The following is a 20,714-nucleotide window of genomic DNA, read 5'->3' as shown; positions in this document are numbered from 1 at the left end:
AGTATAATATCATGTGGATATACCACAATTTGTTTAACCCTTCATCAATTGAGGAATGTTTGGGTTGTTTCCAATTACAGGCTATTACAAATGATACCATGAACATTTGTGTATGAGCTTTTCTATAAATGTTAGTTTTAATTTCTCTAGAATAAATGCCCAGAAATGCAGTTAGTGGGTTTTGTGGCATGTTTAATTTTTAAAGAAACTACCAGATTAATTTCCAGATTGTACTATATTACATACCCACCAGTAATTTATAAGAGAATCATGTTTCCACATCCTCATTACTATTTGGTCTTAGCAGTATTTTAAATTTTAGCCATTCAAAATATGTTTACTAATTTAATTTGCATTTCTTTAATAGGTAGTGATGTTGAACAGCTTTTCATATTTGCCATTGATATAACTTCTTTGGTAAAGAGTCTGTTCAAGTCTTTTATGCATTTTCTAAGTGGATTATCTTTCTATGTAATTTAGAGTGTTATTTGTATATTCTCTATACAAATCTTTCTGTCAGACATATGATTTACAAATATTTTCTCCCATTTGATGACTTGTGCTTTCATCCTCTCAATAGACAGTTTTGCAAAGTATACGTTTTTAATTTTGGTAAAGACCAGTTTATCCATTTCTCCTTTTTGGATCATGCTTTTAGTGTCATGTCCAAGAACTCTTAACCTAACCCAAGGTCACAAGGATTTGCTTCTACGTTCTTTTCTAAAAGTTTCTTAGTTTTAGGTTGTTTTATGTATACTAGCTTTATTGAGTTATGATTCACAAACCATGCAATTTGCCCTTTTAAAGTATATAATTCAGTGCGTTTTTTCTTTAGGTATTCACAGAGTTGTAGAACCATTTTCATAATCACTTTACAACACTTGTATCACTTCCAAAAGAAACCCAATACCCTTAGCAACCACTGCCCTCCGTTTTTCCACAACCCTCCAAGCCAAGACAACCACTAATCTACTTTCTGTATCTATAGATTTGTCTATTCTTGACATTTCTTTTTTTTAATGTTTTTTTTTTATTTTCCCACTGTACAGCAAGGGGATCAAGTTATCCTTACATGTATACATTACATTTACATTTTTTCCCCACCCTTTGTTCTGTTGCAACATGAGTATCTAGACAAAGTTCTCAATGCTACTCAGCAGGATCTCCTTGTAAATCTATTCTAAGTTGTATCTGATAACCTCAAGCTCCCAATCCCTCCCACTCCCTCCCTCTCCCATCAGGCAGCCACACGTCTTTTCTCCAAATCCATGATTTTCTTTTCTGTGGAGATGTTCATTTGTGCTGGATATCAGATTCCAGTTATAAGTGATATCATATGGTGTTTTGTCTTTGTCTTTCTGGCTCATTTCACTCAGTATGAGATTCTCTAGTTCCATCCATGTTGCTGCAAATGGCATTACGTCGTTCTTTTTTATGGCCGAGTAGTATTCCATTTGTATATATACCACATCTTCCGGATCCAATCCTCTGTTGATGGACATTTGGGTTGTTTCCATGTCCTGGCTATTGTGAACAGTGCTGCAGTGAACATGCAGGTGCATGTGTCTCTTTTAAGTAGAGTTTTGGACATTACTTTTTCCCCAAAGATTTTCTTTATTTTTTTTTCTAAAAGTTTTGTAGTTTTGCATTTTATATGTAAATCCATGATTCATTTTTTTTTTCATTTTTTAAAAAAGTTTTGTTGAAGTATAGTTGATTTACAATGTTATGGTAATTTCTGCTGTACAACAAAGTGATTCATTTATACGTATACACACATCCATTCTTTCTCATATTCTTTTCCCATATCGATTATCACAGAATATTAGGTAGAGTTCCCCATATTATACAGCAGGTCCCCGTTGGCCAGTCATTCCATATAACACAGTGTGCATATACCAGTAGAAATATACAACGTATGGTCTCTTGAATCTTCCACCTTTCATTTAGCATAATGTATTCAGGGTCCATCTGTGTTACTTCATTTATCAGTAACATTGTTTTATTTTTCTATGGCTGAAAATATTCCATTGAATTGATATATAACGTTTTGTTTATACATTTATTGGCTGAAGGGCATTTGGGTTGTTTCCACTTCTTTTATTCCTTTTGAGGGATGCACCTGCAGCATTTGGAAGTTCCCAGGCTAGGGGTCGAATTTGAGCTGCACCTGTCAACCTACACCACAGCTGCAGCAACTCCAGCTCCTATCCGCATCTGCAACCACAGCTCATGGCAACACTGGATCCTTAACCCACTGAATGAGGCCAGGGATTGAACCTGTGTCCTCATGGATACTAGTTGGCTTCTTAACCCACTGTTCCACAATTGGAACTCCTCCATTTCTTGACTGTTATGAATAATGGTGCTATGAACATTCATATATACAAGTTTTTGCGTGTATATAATGTTTTCATTTCTCTTGAGTATATACATAGGAATGGAAAAGCTTTGTCTTATGGGAACTCTATGTTTAGTCTTTGGACAACTGCCAGACTGTTTTCCAAAGTGCCTGTACCATTTTATAACCCCAAAGGCAGTGTATGAAGGTTCTAATATGTCATATCCTCGTTAACATTTATTTCCTGTCTTTTCTTTATTATCGTTATTTTAGTGGGCATCAAGTTTTATCTCACCATGTTTTGAGTTGCATTTCATTAAAGCCTAATGATGTTGAAAACCATTTAATGTGCACATTGGATATTTGTATATCTTCTTTAGAGAAATATCTATTCAGAAGCTTTGTCCGTTTTTTTTTTTTTCCATTTGGGTTATTGAGTTTTGTTTCTTTTGGGGTTTTTTTGTTTGTTTGTTTGTTTGTTTGTTTTTCTTTTTACGGCTGCACTTGTGGCATGTGGAGCTTCCCAGGCTAGGGGTCGAATCAGAGCTACAGCTGCTGGCCTACGCCCCAGCCCCAGCAATGCAGGATGCAAAATGTGTGCTACCTATATCACAGCTCACGGCAGTGCCAGATCCTTAACCCACTGAGCGAGGCCAACAGTCAAACCTGGAACTTCATGATTCCTAGTCAATTTTGTTTCTGCTGCACCACATGGGGATTTCAGGTTGTAAGAGTTTTTTATATACTCTCAATACAAATTCTATATCAGATGTATGATTTGTAAAAATTTTCTCCCATTTTATGAGTTGTCTTTTCACTTTCTTATGGTGGTGTTTGAAGAATGAAAGTTTTTAATTTTCAAAAGTCCAATTTATCCATTTTTTGTTGTTGTTGCTTGTATCTTTGGTGTCATAGCTATAATCATTCCCTAAACTGAAGTTGTCAAGATTTATGCCTATGCACATGAAAAGATGCTTGACATCACTAATTATTAGAGAAATGCAAATCAAAACTATAGTGAGGTTCTACCTCACACCAGTCAGAATGGCCAGCATTAAAAAGTCTACAGAGTTCCTGCTATGGTATATAGTGAGTTAAGAATCCAGCTGCAGCAGCTTGGGTTACTGCAGAGGCACAGGTTCAATCCCTGGCCCAGCACAGTGGGTTAAAGGATCTGGCATTGCTACAGCTGTGGCATAGGTCACAGCCGTAGTTCATATTCAGTCCCTGGCCCAGGACCTTCCATATGCTGAGGGTGTAGTCATAAGAAAAAAAAAAAGTCTACAAATAACAAATGCTGGAGAAGGTGTGGAGAAACAGCAACCGTCCTACACTGTTGATGGAAATGTAAGTTGGTGCAGCCACTATGTAAAATAGCATGGGGATTCTTAAAAAAAAAAAAAAAAAAAAAAAAAGAGTTGCTCTGTGATCCAGCAGTCCCTCTGCTGGGCATATATCCAGCAAAACCAGAGTTCAAAAAGATACATGCACACATATGTTCAGAACAGCACTATTTACAATAGCCAAGACATGGAAACAACCTAAATGATGTCCATCAACAGATAAATGGATAAAGAACATGTGGTGTATATACCCTGTGGTGAAAGCTGCAACATTAATCTTAACTTTAGAAAACGCTTTCTCAAGCTAGGAATTATAGCAGTGTTACTTAAAATTAAAATGAGCTTGAGCCTATCTGCCGTAGCTCAGTTATAGAAAGGCAAGTCAATTATTTCTGTTGTAAAAGATTTCCAGTTTCTAGGAGTCATAGTTTCTCTCACGCTAAGACTTTTCTGAGGTAAATCCTTTTGTTGTTTTGTTGATAACTTTGATAACCTTAAGAGTGTAAGTTTTTGAGGAATCCCAACGTTAAGACTCAACCATTTTCAGCATTATTGATTGAATATATCAGTTTATATTATGTGCTAAATTACTGTGCTGTGGACTTCCCTTGTGGCACAGAGTTGAGGATTCACTGTTGTCACTGCAGTGGCTCAAGTCACAGCTGTGGCATGGGTTCGATCCCTGCCCTGGGAACTTCCACATGCCATGGGTGTGACCAGAAATAAATAAATTACTATGCCATGTGCTGTTTTATTGTTTTGGGGAAAAACCTGTGTACACACACACACACATACACACACACACACACACACAAGAATACTGCTCAGCCATAAAAAAGAATGCAATAATAGCATTTGCAGCAACATGGATGGACCTACAAATTATCTTATTAAGTAAGTCAGAAAGAGAAAGACAAATATCATATGATAGCACTTACATGCAGAATCTGAAATATGGCATAAATGAACCAATTATGAAACAGAAACAGACTCACAGACGTAGAGAATAGACTGTGGTTGCCAAAAGGGGAGAGGAGAAGGAGAGATGGAGAAAATATGAAAAAGAATATATATTGCATATATTAAATATATATAACTGAATCACTTTGCTGTACATAAGAAATTAACATTGTAAATCAACTATATTTGAATAAAAATAAATTTAAAATTTTTATCCTTGGAGAAGATGATGGAGAAGTAGGACATGAAGCTCTCCTACTCCCACAAATACATCGAAAAAATACCACATGTAGAACAATTTGCACAGAAAATTTGCTGAATGCTGACAAAAGACCTCAGAATTCTGAGAGTGCTAGAAAATCTTCATGAAACTGAGTAGGACAAAAGAAAAATGGAAAAGAGAGAGAAAAAGAGAAAGGAAGCAGGATGGGACCTACACCCCTAGGAGGGAGCTGGAAAGAATAAAAGCTCCTACTCACTGGGAAGTACCCCTACCAGCAAGATCTGCTGGAACAGAGGAAGAACTTTAGAGTCTTTGAGGAGAATACAGCATTTGGTTTGAAGCAATTAAAACAGAAAGAGTTCTCCACAGTCAGTGCTACTGCCCTGCACTTCCCCACTGTCCACTGGAATGGCAGGGGTTAGAAACTGAAACTTGGGCTTTGGAGATCAGACTCAAGAGAGCTAGGGTTGACCGTAGGGGAAAAAACTGGAGTTGGCTGTGCAGAAACAGCCTAGAGGGACTAGAGTCTAAGGTGATTACATTTGAGGGTGTAAGCTGAGAAAACCCAGATGGGCTTGGAGGCCAGGTACCATTGTTTGGAGGTGCTAGAGGGAAGGGTTGGGATCCACCACTACAACCTTGTTCCCTGCATGCGCTCTAAGGCAGTAGGACACCACCTGCTCCAGCTCCAGGATCCATAGCCTGAGAAGCTGCTGCCTAGCAACAACTCGGGGGCAGCCCCCACCCTTGGGAATACAGAGACCATTTCCACAAGCTGCCTAGCAAAGGGAGGGTCCATGGGAAGAGCATCCAACCCTGAGGCTACAGAGAACAGTCCTGAAAGCCTCCCTGGCAAAGGGAGGGACAGCAAGAGCAGCTGATGACATTGTAGCCTGCAGGAAATGATCCTGATGGCTGCCTGGAAGTGGGAGGGGTCATGGAGCTGCTGCAACCCCCCACCTCCACGACAAGAGCAGTCCCATAAACTGTGAACCACTGCCTCCCTCATGGACCCCATCCCTCACAGCTATCTGGCTCAAGGAGAGGTAGTGTGATACTCCTGCTCCCATCACATGCTCTGGATAAATGTGAGGCACCACCACATGTACTGGGCACCAGCTTCTGCATCTACACACCTACTCTCAAGGAGACAATAAACATAGAAAGTTAGACAATGTGAGATGACAAAAAAATAGCTTTCAGACAAAGATGAAAACACACAAAAGCCATTAAATGAAGAGGAGATAGGCAATCTACCTGAAAAAGAATTCAGAGTGATAATAGTAAAGATGATCAAAGATATCAGAAAAATATTGGAGGCATAGATTGAGAGGTTACAAGAAATGTATAACAAAGAGCTAGAAGATTTGAAGAATAAGCACACTAAGATGAATAGCACAATATCTAAAATTAAAAATACATTAGAAGGAATCAATAGCAGGATAATGGAGGTAGAAGAACAAGTGAGTGAGGTGGAAGACAGTGGTGAAATCACTGCCACAGAAAAGAATAAAGAAAAAATAAAAGAATCAATAGTCTAGGAGTCCTCTGGGACAACATTAAACATAAAAATTTTCACATCATAGGGGTTCCAGAGGAGAAAAGAGGACCAGAGGAAATATTTGAAGAGATTATAGCTGAAAACTTCCCTAATATGGAAAAGGAAGCACTCACTAAAGTCGAGGAAGCACAGAGAATACCATACAGGATAAACACAAGGAAAAATAGCAAGAAACATACTCATCAAACTGAAAAAAAGTTCTAGCCACAAGGGGAAGGCAATAAATAACATACAAGGAAACTCCTCATAAGAATAACAGCTGATTTTTCGGCAGAAATTCTGCAAGCTAGAATAATGGCAAGATATATTTAAGGTGATGAAGGGGAGGAACATTAGAACCAAGCATGTTCTAACCAGCAAGGATCTCACTCAGATTTGATGGATGGAGTTCCCGTCATGGCTCAGTGATTGACAAACGCAACTAGCATCCATGAGCATGCAGGTTTGATCCCTGGCCTCACTCCGTAGGTTAAGGATCTGGCATTGCCCTGAGCTGTGGTGTAGGTCACAGACGGGGCTCATATCCTGTGTTGCTGTGGCTGTGGTGTAGGCTGGCAGCTACAGCTCCGATTCAACCCCTAGCCTGGGAACCTCCATATGCCGTGTGTGTGGGGGGGTGGTCCTAAAAAAACCAAAAGACAAAAAAAAAAAAAAAAGATTTGATGGAGAGATTGGAGAGATCAAAAACTTTTCAGACGAGTATAAGCTAAGAGAATTCAGGACCTCCAAACTAGGTTTACAACAGCTACTAAAGGAACTTCTCTAGACAGAAAAGAAAAGGCCACAATTAGAAACAAGAAAATTACAAATGAGGCATTCCCATTGTGGCTAAGTGGTAACTAACCCAACTAGTATCCATGAAGATGTGGGTTCAATCCCTGGCACCACTCAGTGGGTTAACACTATAGCATTGCTGTGAGCTGTGGTGTAGGTCATAGATCTGGCATTGCCATGGTTGTGGCATTAGGCCAGCGGCTACAGCTCAGATTTGACTTCTAGCCTGGGAACCTCTGTATGCCACAGGTGTGGCCCTAAAAATACCAAAAAAAAAAAAAAGTAAGAAATCACCCTTTGACACATATATCAAAACTAGCAAGCATGAGAAGAGAACAAATGCAGAACATTGAAAATGCACTTGAAGTTAAGAGATCAACTAAAACAATTCTGTACATATTCAGATTACTATATAAAATCTTGTGATAGAACATGTCGGAAGATAATATAAAAAAGAATGTATATGTATGTACTGAGTCACTTTGCTTTATAGCAGAAATTGACAGAACATTGTAAATCAACTGTAATAAAAAAACTTTTTTAATCTAATAAGAACCAAAAACCAAAAAACTGCATTAGACAGACCATAAAAAAAGAGAAAACCAAATACAACACTAAATATAGTCAACACATCAAGAAAGAGAACAAAAGCAGCAAAGAAAAAAGATCTAGGAGTTCCCGTCGTGGCTCAGTAGTTAATGAATCTGGCTAGGAACGATGAGGTTGCGGGTTCGATCCCTGCCCTTGCTCAGTGGGTTAATGATCTGGCGTTGCTGTGAGCTGTGGTGTAGGTCGCAGACGTGGCTCGGATCCTGTGTTGCTGTGGCTCTGGCGTGGGCTGGCAGCTATAGCTCCGATTCGACCCCTAGCCTGGGAACCTCCATATGCCGTGAGAGAGGCCCAAGAAATAGCAAAAAGACAAAAAAAAAAAAAAGAAAAAGAAAAAAGATCTAAAATAAATCCAAAACATTAAGAAATTGGCAATAAGTACATATATATCCATAATTACAGTGAACGTAAATGGATTAAACGCTGCAACCAAAAAACATAGACTGGCCTAATGGGTACAAAACAAGACCCATATATATGTTGATTATAAGAAAGGGGAAGGAAGAAGGTATTACACGCAAATGGAAATCAAAGGAAAGCTGGAGTAGCAATACTCTTATCGGGCAAAATAGACTTTAAAATAAAGGTCACAAGAGACAAAGACACTACATGATGGTCAAACGGGCAATCCAAGAAGAAGATATGACAATTGTATATACACATACACCCTACATAGGAACACCACAATATATAAGGCAACTGCTAACAGCCATAAAAGGAGAAATCAGCAGTAATTTAGTAATAGTGGGGGACTTTAACGCTCCACTTATCTCAATGAACATATCATCCAGACGGAAAATTGAAAAAGGAACATAGGCCTTAAATGACATGCTAGGCTGGATAGACTTAATTGATATTTACAGAACATTCCATTCCAAAGCAGCAGAATATACATTCAACTCAAGTGCATGCAACATTCTCCAGGATAGATCACTTCTTGGGCCACAGATCAAACCTCGGTAAATTTTTAAAAATTGAAATTATATCAGGCATTTTCTCCAACCACAACGCTATGAGACTAGAAATCAGCTACAAGAAGTAAATAGCAAAACCCCCAGAAACTCCTGGAAACTAAACAATATGCTACTAAACAACCAGTGGAACAGTGAAGAAATAAAAAGGGAAATTGAAAGATATTAGGAGAAAATGACATTGAACATAACAAAATCCCAAATCTATAGAATATAGCAAAGGCAGTTCTGAGAGGGAAGTCTAGAGCAATGTAAGCTTATTTCAGTAAACAAGAAAAATCTCAAATATCCTAACCTTACACCTAAACAACTAAAAGGGGAAGAACAGACACTGCCCAAAATTAGTAGAAGGAAAGAAATCATAAAGATCAGAGCATAAATAAAAGAGACCAAGAAAACAATAGAGAAGATCAATGAGACCAAAAATTGGTTCCTCAAAAATATAAAAAATAAAAAAATAAATGTTTAGCTAGACTCATCAAGAAAAAAAAAGGTTTTAAATAAAATTAGAAATGAAAAAGCAGAACTGTCACTATAGAAGTACAAAGGATCATAAGTGACTACTATAAGCAAATATATGTTAATAAAATGGACAGCCTAGAAGAAATGGACAGATTCTTACAAAAATACACTCTTTCAAGACTGAACCAGGATGAAACAAAATATGAATAGACTAATCACAAGTACTGAAATTGAAACTGTGATTGCAAAACTTCCAAAAAACAAGTCCGGGACCTAATGGCTTCACAGGCAAATTCTGTCAAACATTCATGGAAGAGTTAACTCCTTTTGAAACTCTTCCAGTATTTGCAGAGGAAGGGAACACTCCCAAACTCAAACTGGACAGCTGGAAATCTACATGTAAAATAAAGAAATTAGAACATTCTCTAACACCATACACAAAAATTAACTCAAAATGGATTAAAGACCTAAATGTAAGGCCAGATACTATAAAACTCCTAGGGGAAAACACTGGCAGAACATTCTTTGACATAAATTGCAGCAATATTTTGTTTGATCCACCTCCAAGAATAATGACAATAAAGACAGAAATAAACCAGTGGGACCTAATTAATCTCAAAAGCTTTTGCACAGCAAAAGAAACCATAAACAAAAAAATGAAAAGACAACACACAGAATGGGAGAAAATCTTGGCAAACTATGCACCCGATAAAGGCTTAATCTCCAAAATGTAGAAAACAACTCATACAACTCAACAACGGCAAAAAAAAACCCCGAACAACCCAATCAAAAAATGGGCATGCAGCTAGAGATTCTCATAGAAAGTGAAGTCAGAAAGAGAAAGATAAATATCATATGATATCACTTATGTGGAATCTAAAATACGGCACAAACATACCTATCTACAGAACAGAAACATTCATAAACATGGAAAACAGACTTCTTGTTGCCAAGGGGGAAGGAGGAGGGAGTGGGGTGGACTGGGAATTTGGGGTTAGTAGATGCAAACTATTAACGTTTAGAATGGATAAGCAATGAGATCCTACTCTACAGCACAGGGAGTTATATCCACTCTTGGAATAGACCATGATGGAAGATAATATGAGAAAAAGAATGTATATGTCTTTGTAAACACACACACACACACACACACACACACACACACACACACACACACACACACACACACACATGACTGGGTCACTATGCTCTACAGCAGAAACTGGCACAACATTGTAAATCAACTACACTTTAATTAAATATAAAAATGGACCACTGTGGAAAACAGTATGGAGATGCCTCAGAAAAGACAAGAATTACCATTTGATCCAGCAATCCCACTCCTGGGCACCTATCCAGAGAAAAACATGACTTGAAAAGAAACATGTACTCCAGTGTTCATTGCAGCACTATATACAATAGCCAATAGCCAAGACATGGAAACAACCTAAATGTCCGTTGACAGAGGAGTGATCAAGAAGATGTGGTACATATACACAACGGAATATTACTCAGCCATTAAAAGGAATGAAATATCAGCATCTGCAGCAACATGGATGAACCTAGAAATTATCATGCTAAGTGAGGTCAATCAGACAATGAGACACCAACATCAAATGCTATCACTTACATGTGGAATCTGAAAAAAGGACAGATTGAACTTCTTTGCAGAACAGATACTGACTCACAGACTTTGAAAAACTTACGGTTTCCAAATGAGACAGTTTGGGGGGTGGAGGATGCACTGAGGGTTTGGATGGAAATGCTATAAAATTTGGTTTGATGATTGTTGTACAACTATAAATGTAATAAAATTAATTTAAAAAAATGGGAGTTTCTGTTGTGGCTCAGCAGTAACGAAACTGATTAGTAACCATGAGGACCCAGGTTTGATCCCTGGCCTTCAGTGGGTTAAGGGTCTGGCATTACTGTGAGCTGTGGTGTAGATTGCAGACATGGCTCTGATCTGGTGTTGCTGTGGCTGTGGCATAGGCCAGAAGCTGCAGCTCCAATTCAACCCCTAGCCTGGGAACTTATATTTGCCATGGGTGTGGCCCTAAAAAGATAAATAATAGAACTACCATATGACCCAGCAATCCCACTCTTGGGCACATATCTGGACAAAACTTTCCTTGAAAAAGATACATGCACTCATATGCTCATTGCAGCACTATTCACAATAGCCAAGACACGGAAACAACCTCAATATCCCATCGACAGATGAATGGATTAGGAAAATGTGGTATATATACGCAATGGAATACTACTCAGCCATAAAAAAGAACGAGGTAATGCCATTTGCAGCAATGTGGATGGAACTAGAGACTCTCATACTAAGTAAGTCAGAAAGAGACAAATAACATGATCTCACATATCTGAAATATATGGCACAAATAAAGCTTTCCACAGATATAAATAAATAAATAAATAAGTATGCATATGTTTTATTCTGTTTAATAGTTTTAGCTCTTATATATAAATGGTCCATTTTGAGCTAGTTTTTTTTTTAATATGGTTTGTGGTATGGGTCCAGCTTCATATATTTGTGTATATGTCTAGTTGTCCCAACACCATTTGTTGAAAAGACTGTTCTTTTCCCATCAAATTGTCTTATCACCCTTATCAAAAATCAAGTGATTGTAAATAAGAGCATTTGTTCGTGGAATTTCAGTTCTCTTCTGTTGATCTACATATCCATCCTTATACCAATACCACTCTCTCAATACTGTAGTTTGTAGTAAGTTTTGATATTAGGAAAGTTCTCCACTTTTTTTTTCAAGATTGTTTTGGATATTACCATTTTACTTTGCATGTTCCTACCTTTGATCCATTTTTAGTTATTTTTTTACGGTTTAAATCAAATTTGTTTTGGGGGTATTGATGTCTAATTGTTCCAGCATTATTTATTAAAAAGACTATACTCTTCCATTGAATTTCTTTTGCAGCTTTTGTCAAAAAATCTGTTCAGCATATATATGAGTCTCTTTCTGGATTCTGCTTCTCTTCTTTCATTGACCTATGTGTCTATCTCTGCCACACTCTGGCTATATAGTAAAGTATAAAATTAAACAGCATAATTTCTCTAATTTCATTCTTTTTCAACATTGTTTTATGTTTTCCTCTTCTTGTGAGTGTCTATAAATTTTAAAGTAAACTTATCTCTAGCTAGAAATAATCTTGTTGAGATCATTATGAGAATAACAACTGTAGATTAGTTTGTAGTGAATTGCCATCTTTATTACAATTGACCTGTGTTCTGTGATCTTTATAAATAAATGTATTTATTCTAGGAGTTTTTTTGAGGACCGCAAAAGGTTTCTTCATACACAATTATGTCATCTGTGAAAAATGTCAGTTTTATATCTTTTCCAATCTTTATGCTTTTATTTTATTTTTTCATCTTATTATATCTGGTAAGACTTCCAGTATAATGATAAATACAGGTAGTGAGAGCAGCTACCCTTTTATATTATGATCTTGAGAGAATACATCAACTCTTCATCATTAAATAGGAGGTTAGCTTTAGGATTTTAATAGCATATTGTCAGATTGAGGACATTCCCTTCATTTCTAGTTTATTGAGAGGTTTTTCTGGTTGTTTTTTAGTTTGTTTTGCCACAAAGTTTTACTGAATTTTGCTTTTTCTGCGTCTTTTGAAATTGTTCACGAGGGTTTTTTCTTTTATTTTCTTAATATGAATTACATGAATTTCAAGTGTTAAACCAACCATATATTCCTGGAATAAACTCCACTGGATTCGATTTAATAGTATATTTTAATTTTTGCATCTATGTTGAGGGATATTATTTTGTAATTTTCTTATCTTGTAATATTTTATTAGGTTTCAATATCACAGTAATTCTGGTCACAAAGCAGTTGAGAGATGTTTCCTGTTCTTCTACATTCTGAAAAAATTTTGTGTTGTAGAATTCTTCAAGAGAATATTTTTTCCTGTGAATTTAGCCCTTTTAATAAATATGTGACTATTTAAATGTTCTACTTTGTATGCTTTAGAAGTCTTTTTCAGTGAATTTATCCATTTTATCTAGTTGTTAAATTTATTAGCAGAAAGTTTTAAATCGTTTCCTCTTATTATCTTTCTAAAATCTATAGAATCTTAGTGGTGGCACTCTTTTTATTCCTGATTATATTTCTGTTTTCTAAATCAGTCTTGCCTGGAGTTTTACATTTTATCATTCTTAGATTTTTATTCTTTTATAGTATAAACATTTAATATTTAAATTTTCCCCTAAGCACTTTTGTTGCATCCCACAACTTTAATGTTTTGTTTTCATAATTATTTAGTTTAAAATAGCTTAAAATGTTCTTTATTTGTCCTTGAATGATACTGACATTTTTGAAGAATATAAGCCAATTTTTTTGTTGTTGTTGTTACTATTTCTTGGGCCGCACCCGCGGCATGTGGAGGTTCCCAGGCTAGGGGTCGAATCGGAGCTGGAGCCACCGGCCTACGCCAGAGCCACAGCAACGCGGGATCTGAGCCGCATCTGCAACCTAACACCACAGCTCACAGCAACGCCGGATCGTTAACCCACTGAGCAAGGGCAGGGACCGAACCCGCAACCTCATGGTTCCTAGTCGGATTCGTTAACCACTGCGCCACGACGGGAACTCCATAAGCCAATTATTTTATAAATCATAGAATGTTCCTAATGTGGCTTTTCCTTATGGCAGATTTAGTTTATCACATCTGAAAGCATGCACTGTACATCTGCTCTTTACTACTGATTTTATTTGTTCACACAATCAAGGTGATGTCTGTTCTTCCCTCACTGTATTATTTCTGTTTGTACTCTTGCAATTAATAAACGATCTGTGTGATAACACTTTGAAAACATTTAAATATCCTTCTCTCATCAAACTCTACTTACTATCTATATATTGTTGCTTGATCTAATCTTTACAAAACTGTAACAAAATGAAGATTTTCTTTTTTTTTCTTTCTTTCTTCTTCTTCTTTTTTTTTTTTTTCAGGGCATACGGAGGTTGCCAGGCTTGGGTTCCAATCGGAGCTACAGCTGCCGGCCTACACCCCGGCCACAGCAATGCAGGATCCCAGCCACATCTGTGACCTACACCATAGCTCACACCGCCAGATCCTTAACCCACTGAGAGAGGCCAGGGATTGAACCCATAACCTCGTGGTTCCTAGTTGGATTCGTTTCCACTGTGCCACAATGGGAACTCCAAAATGAGGATTTTCTAATTCTACCAATCTCATCCATATTTGACATTTGGCTTTCTACTGTAAGGAAGAAACTTTCCCTCCTTCCTCATTTTATTTATTTATTATCAATATAGATTCAATGATTTCTATTTTATTCAGCAGATTATAATCCATTACTATCATTATTTTGATGCTCAAAATTTCCTAAATTTAACCAGTGATCCACTTGTTCAATATTATTCCTCTGTCTTTTTATGTCCCCATCATTTTTTGAGTCCTTATTTCTGATACTATAGCATCTTTTCTGAAAGAATACTCATTGTATTACTATCTATGTATAACATATTTAACTATTTCCTTACTCTTAGAATTTTAAATTGTAGATTTAAAAAATGCTAAACAGTGTTAGGATGATGAACATTCTGGTAGCTGAATATTTACACAAACCCAAAATTATTTACCTGGCATAATAAATTTCTAAAAGTGCAGAGTTCCTGTTGTGTAACTGCAGAAATGAATCTGACTAGTGTCCATGAGGATGCAGGTTCAATCCATGGCCTTGCTCAGTGGATCGGGGATCCAGTGTTGCCATGATCTGTGGTGTAGGTCGCAGGTGCAGATCCTGCATTGCTGTGGCTGTGGTGTAGGCCAGTAGCTGTAGCTCTGATTTGACCCCTAGCCTGGGAACCTCCATATGCCGCACATGTGGCCCTAAAAGAAGGGCAAAAAAATAAAATAAAATAAAATAATAAATTTCTGAAAGTGGATTTGTTAAATTGCCCTCCAGAAAAATTTTACGTATTTATATGTAGCAATATGTAAGAATGCCCATTTTGTCATTCCCTTCGTTGCCTAGAGTTTTAATCAATCTGTGGCCCTCAGACCAACAATATCAGCATCACCTGGGAGCCAAGGTGAGTTAGAAATGCAGAATTTCAGACCCTACCACAGACCTACTGAGTTAGAATCTACATTTTAACAAGTTCCCCCAGGTAAAACATAGATAAACACACATGAAAATCTGAGAAGCAATGTTCTGTTTATTCAGGAGTCACAAATTCAATTGGTCCTAAGTCCAGGCAAGGTAAATCAAGGAGCCTATACTGGCATTTATATTAATAAAAGGTGAAAATGACTGAAAAGTAAAGTAGGTTGTGTGAACGTGCTTATGTGTTATCCTACATATATGAACACCTTATGTATATTTCTATCCTAACAAGCCTTTTGGACTACTAGGACAATGAAGATCAGCATAGTGTGCTAACACTGTTCCCCCAGAACATAGAAGACAGTCTTATTACTTCTCCAGCTTCATCTTCACTCACGGCATACCAAACACGCCGTGCACTAGCCCATTGTTTATCTAGTGATCTAAGGAAAAGCTGAACTGAATCAGAACCACTTGTGGAGTGTGTTACAAAGCAGACTCCTACACCCCACTGAATCAGCATTTAATAAGCACACCAGGTGATTCTGATGCCCTGGGTTTGAGAGCAGCTACACCACTGTGCTACCCAGAACACATCTGGAATGTATTGTTTGATCAAATATTTTATTTGCTTCAAAAGAATAGCTGCATTTTTATAAAAGCCTTCAGCCAGAATTCACTTTGTTGTTGTTGTTAGTTAATAGAATAAGTAAGTCTAGGAATTATAATCACTTTTTTAAGCCCTCTCTAGTTCTAACCAAGAGACTTAAGTTAGTGAGGATGGAGAGAAATAATCCTGTTGAACTTTATTTCACCCTTTCATTCCCTATCCTGGAGACTGCCTTCTTGAACCAATTCACATTCTTCTCAGATGATAGCTCAACACATTTTCTTTCCTGTAAATATATTTTGGTGAAATAAATTTATATCATGGGAAAAAACAGGATTCTATCAAAAATTCAGTATGATGTTAAAAATGTATTGTTATTCTTATATAGGTATATATCAAATATATGAAAGAAATTGTTTTAAAACTATTCATTTTTAAAACATAAATAACATTTTTTTGTGTAGGAGGAGCAAAGAAGAAAGGAAACAGCACGTATAAAAGGTATTTTTCTCAATTTATTAAAAGAAATCATAATCAGCTTCTAGCAATTCATATCTTAAAGAATCAAGAGACTATCCTAAATGTTATCTAAATATTTTTTAAAACCATAAAAAAATTCAAGGGAAACTTTGATTTATTGGTATATGAATGGGCATTTTTTTAAGAAAATGAACCTTGCAGTGTCCTATCAAGTTAAAATGTGAACTATTAATTTTTTTTTCATATGTATACCCAGAGATATCATAGTCAATGCCATGTAGTAATGATGGAGACTCAAAAGACATACATGAGGGTTTTGTAACCTTTGCATATTGACCTATTACCTCAAAATATTACCCTCCTACATAATTGTAGAAATGCCAAATATAAAATGTAACAAAGTATTTTAGACAACTTTAAAATAAATGTTATATAGTAATATAAAAAAATAATATGTAAAATATTATAAAAATATTTTATAATGTATAAATGTGATATTTTCCAAAACTTAACATTTTTTATTTACCAACTGTGGAGCATAAATAATGTAATGAGAGAAGCTGAGACTTAGGGTAACACAGTTCTATATTGAGGTCCACTTCGTATCTGATTTTGGTGGGTCAGATCTCTAAGTCTCAGTCTTAGCTTTTGTGAAGTGGAGCTAATAACTACCTCAAAGAATAACTGAGAGGATAAATGAGATCTGGAAGTATATCGAACTGCTCTGTAAATTGTAAGGCACAATGTTGGTCATTACTTGGTATAAAGTGAACTCAGGCCCTTTCCATTGTGGATCAAACATTTTGTAATCTACCTGCTTAAGAAGGCATTATTTTAAAATATAGTTTTGAAAAATAAGATAATATTTAGCTATTTAAGAACCTACCCACCATTTCTGATTTTAAGGGACATTCCAGAACTGAGATTTCTAGCCTGTTTAGAATTTTCTCCTATTAAAACAAGTTGACTTTATTTAGAATAGACTTTTATACTCTTGATTATCATGAAAATGTTTCTGATTCCCAGTTACATGTACAGATGATGATAGTAACTCAGAATTTTCACTCTAGCATCATCATGTTCATTAAAACCATTAACAGAGTTTGAATTTTAAAAAGTAACATTATTCTTATAATTAAGATTTTGCTTGTGAATATGTAATATTCATAGTAAATCTAATTTTTTACAGCAATTAAAGATCACTCTAAAGATGAATTCTGCCTTGCAACAAAAAAGGTCATTTGTGATCCCTCAGAGACTAGCTCGGCAACAAATCCCAGCAGTGTTACCTTAAGCTTATCAACATTGCCATCTGATTCTTATTACAGCCAAAGTATAGAAGTAGCTGATGACTGGTTTTCTGATGATCCTCTAGCAAAAAAGAGTCCTCCAGTGCCTTTTCTCGGGGAGCCTCTAATGGAAAAAGTATTTTCATACTTATCAACCATTCCACTAGAAGAATGTACTGGAAATGTACTAAATATGACACTTTATGATGATCAGAAAGATGGCAGCATTAAGGAAATATTTACACGAAGAAATACAGAGGTTGAAATACAAAACCTTCAACATAATATTGAATGACTTTTTTCTTTTGAAACTTTGTGTACTCTGAAATCATGTAAAGTTAAAACTGAATTACCAACTTCCGAGTCTCTTAACATGCCCATACTAATATTGCTTTTCTTGTTCTTTATGATAGAGTGGTTCTACTTACCTTGCCGATTATTTCTAGAAATGAAATTATAAGAACTAGAGCAATATCAAAGGACATAGTAAATAATACAAATGTATTTCAACACATAGAAGAAATAATTTAAGAAATCTTCAGCACAAATACATTTTTAGTAAAACATTCACAGCATTTCTTTATACTTTAGATATTTTTAGTTTTATTTCAATGTGGGTAAGGCTGGGTAGAATACTTCCATCACCGCTGCTGAATTTTAAATAAATCACCATTTAAATCTTTATCTATCTATCTATCTATCTATCTATCTATCTATCTATCTATCTATCTATTTGGGCTACAGGTGCAGCATATAGAAGTTCCCACGCTAGGGGTTGAATCAGAGCTACAGCCACCAGCCTACTCCACAGCAACTCAGGATCCGAACTGTATCTGTGACCTATACCACAGCTCACAGCAGTGCTGGATTCTTAACTCACTGAGTGAGGCCAGGGATCGAACCCACATCCTCATGGATACTAGTTGGTTTTGTTTCCACTGAGCAACAACAGGAATTCCACCATTTAAATCTTTTTATGTCATGATTTTTTTTCTTTTCTTTTTATTTTTTTTATATAATGATTTTAATTTTTTTTCCATTACAGCTGGTTTAGTGTTCTGTCAATTTTCTACTATACAGCATGGCGACCCAGTTACACATACATGTATACATGTCATGATTTTTGTAAGCAGTATAATTTTGCACCTCTAGGGGACCCTGGAACACTGTGAAGAATCCAGAAAATAATTTTCTTTCTTTTTTTTTTTTTTTCTTAGAAATCCTTAAGGGGGCAGGCACGCTGCAATTAATAGCAAAACCTCTACGCTGTATTGTCACTGCTGCAGTCTGGGTTGCTGCTGTAGTGCTTATTGGAGCCTTGGCCCAGAAACTTACACATGGTGTATATATGTGCTATAGGGCTGCCATGTCCAACCTTGTGGTTTAGGAAGAAAAAAACAGCAAATCTGCAGTGAGAGAGAGCAGTGAAATATTTACAAAGTGAAGAAAAGATATAAGAGGTCAGGAGAATGTGATTCTTGGCTTTCTCACAGTGCTACATTCCCTTATTCCATGAATCCTGCTCTTGCTTAGTAAGGCACACTTGTATCCTAACTATAAATTCCCTTTTTGGCTTGAGCTAAGAAGATTTGACTTCTTTTACTGGCCATCATTCTCAAGGCCTGTTTTTAACTTTTTTCCTTAGCTTTGGTAAAGTATCCTTGTAATTTTTAAATTATGCTTTCTGTATAAAACAAGAATTTGTTTCTTGTGCTATAACTGAGGCATCCTAACCAAATTCGTAGTCATTATAAATGAGAAGAGATCTTCACACTTAAAGTAATTTTTACACTGTAGTGATATAATAAATTGATAATTTTCACAACCTAATACATTTACTTGTTTATTAAAATGTTACTTTGTATCATAGGTATATTTGTTGTTCTCTTTGAAAAGCCTAATGAGTATTACATGTGAAATTACAAGTCTAAAATAATCTTATTTTCAAGAACTGTGAAGGATTTTTCACCATCTGTACCAGCTGACAAGTTAACTTGCAACAGTTTCATGTCTCTTAGGTCAGTGACAAAGGACAGTTTATTATTCATAGCAATAGCAATAGCAGAGTATCTTCATTTTTGCATCATTTCCTGATCCTAGTTCTTACAGGGCAGTGAGAAGAGGCCCAAATAACACCCACCTGGTGGACTGCATAACAGGAAAGTGACTCTGAGTTTGGGGAACCAAGTATTTTATAATGGGCAGTAAGCATGCCTACCCTTTACACCATAGGAAGCCACAATATATTTCAGGACTATTTGCTTAAAAAGAGTTTGGCATTCTGTGTCTCTGCTTACAAGCATGAAGAAATACAAGAGATCCATAATTAACATTGCCATACAATATTGGTTACAGTTTTTTTTTAATCATAAATACCTGGAAACTAACTCAAGTGTGCTTAGGAAAAATTACACTATTCGTAAATAGATTTCAAATAATGGGTAAGCAACTAAATACAGGAAGCATAAGATTGTAACTGGGCCTCAGAAGCAGATAGAACAGGCTCAAAATCCATCAGGACTTTCTCCTTTTCATACTAGTCAAGTTTTGATGAGGGAAAATGAATCACTATCACATATGAGAAAGGGATTTATTATAGGAATTATATCTTAGGTAGTTGTAGGAGAAGCTGGGGAAATGAAGGTTTAGGAGAGAAGTTGGAGAATCAGAGGAGTCATCAGTCAGATAATCCAAGAATCCACCTTGTCCAACTGCCACAATGAGACTGAGGAGGAAAGGCTTCTGGGAATGTCTATAGGAAGCTGTACCTGGGTAGCAACTGCCTTGACAGTATTCTGCCAAGCATCTGCTGGTAACCCGGGGACCACTGTTTGTCAACAGGGTCAGCAATTAGGAGTAAAATCTGGCCATTTGGAAGAAGAACCAGAAACATGGCAGAGGAGAGTGAGGACAATTTGGACCCACTATTCTCTCTGCTGTTACCACATCTAAGCATGATGACCTTCACAGAGTAA

General features: G+C 36.4%; 1 long non-coding RNA gene across 1 annotated transcript in view; it reads left to right on the top strand.

Annotated features, from left to right (window-relative positions):
• Positions 1-19,608, top strand: part of LOC102167771 (uncharacterized protein C1orf185 homolog) — a 46,743-nt gene extending 27,135 nt beyond the window's left edge. Inside the window, exons 4-5 of the long non-coding RNA XR_014808369.1 lie at positions 16,435-16,471; positions 17,640-19,608. This is a non-coding gene — a long non-coding RNA (uncharacterized protein C1orf185 homolog). The remainder of the gene's footprint in view (positions 1-16,434; positions 16,472-17,639) is intronic.
• Positions 19,609-20,714: the final 1,106 nt, after the last annotated feature.

The sequence above is a fragment of the Sus scrofa genome, chromosome 6 (genome assembly GCF_054392235.1).
Source record: "Sus scrofa isolate SSC_HxYL_T2T_F1_AM1 chromosome 6, Sscrofa_HxYL_maternal_Yorkshire_Landrace_v2.0, whole genome shotgun sequence".
Taxonomy (NCBI): domain Eukaryota; kingdom Metazoa; phylum Chordata; class Mammalia; order Artiodactyla; family Suidae; genus Sus; species Sus scrofa.
Note: the sequence above shows the minus strand (reverse complement) of the source record. Positions and strands in the feature narration are given on the sequence as shown.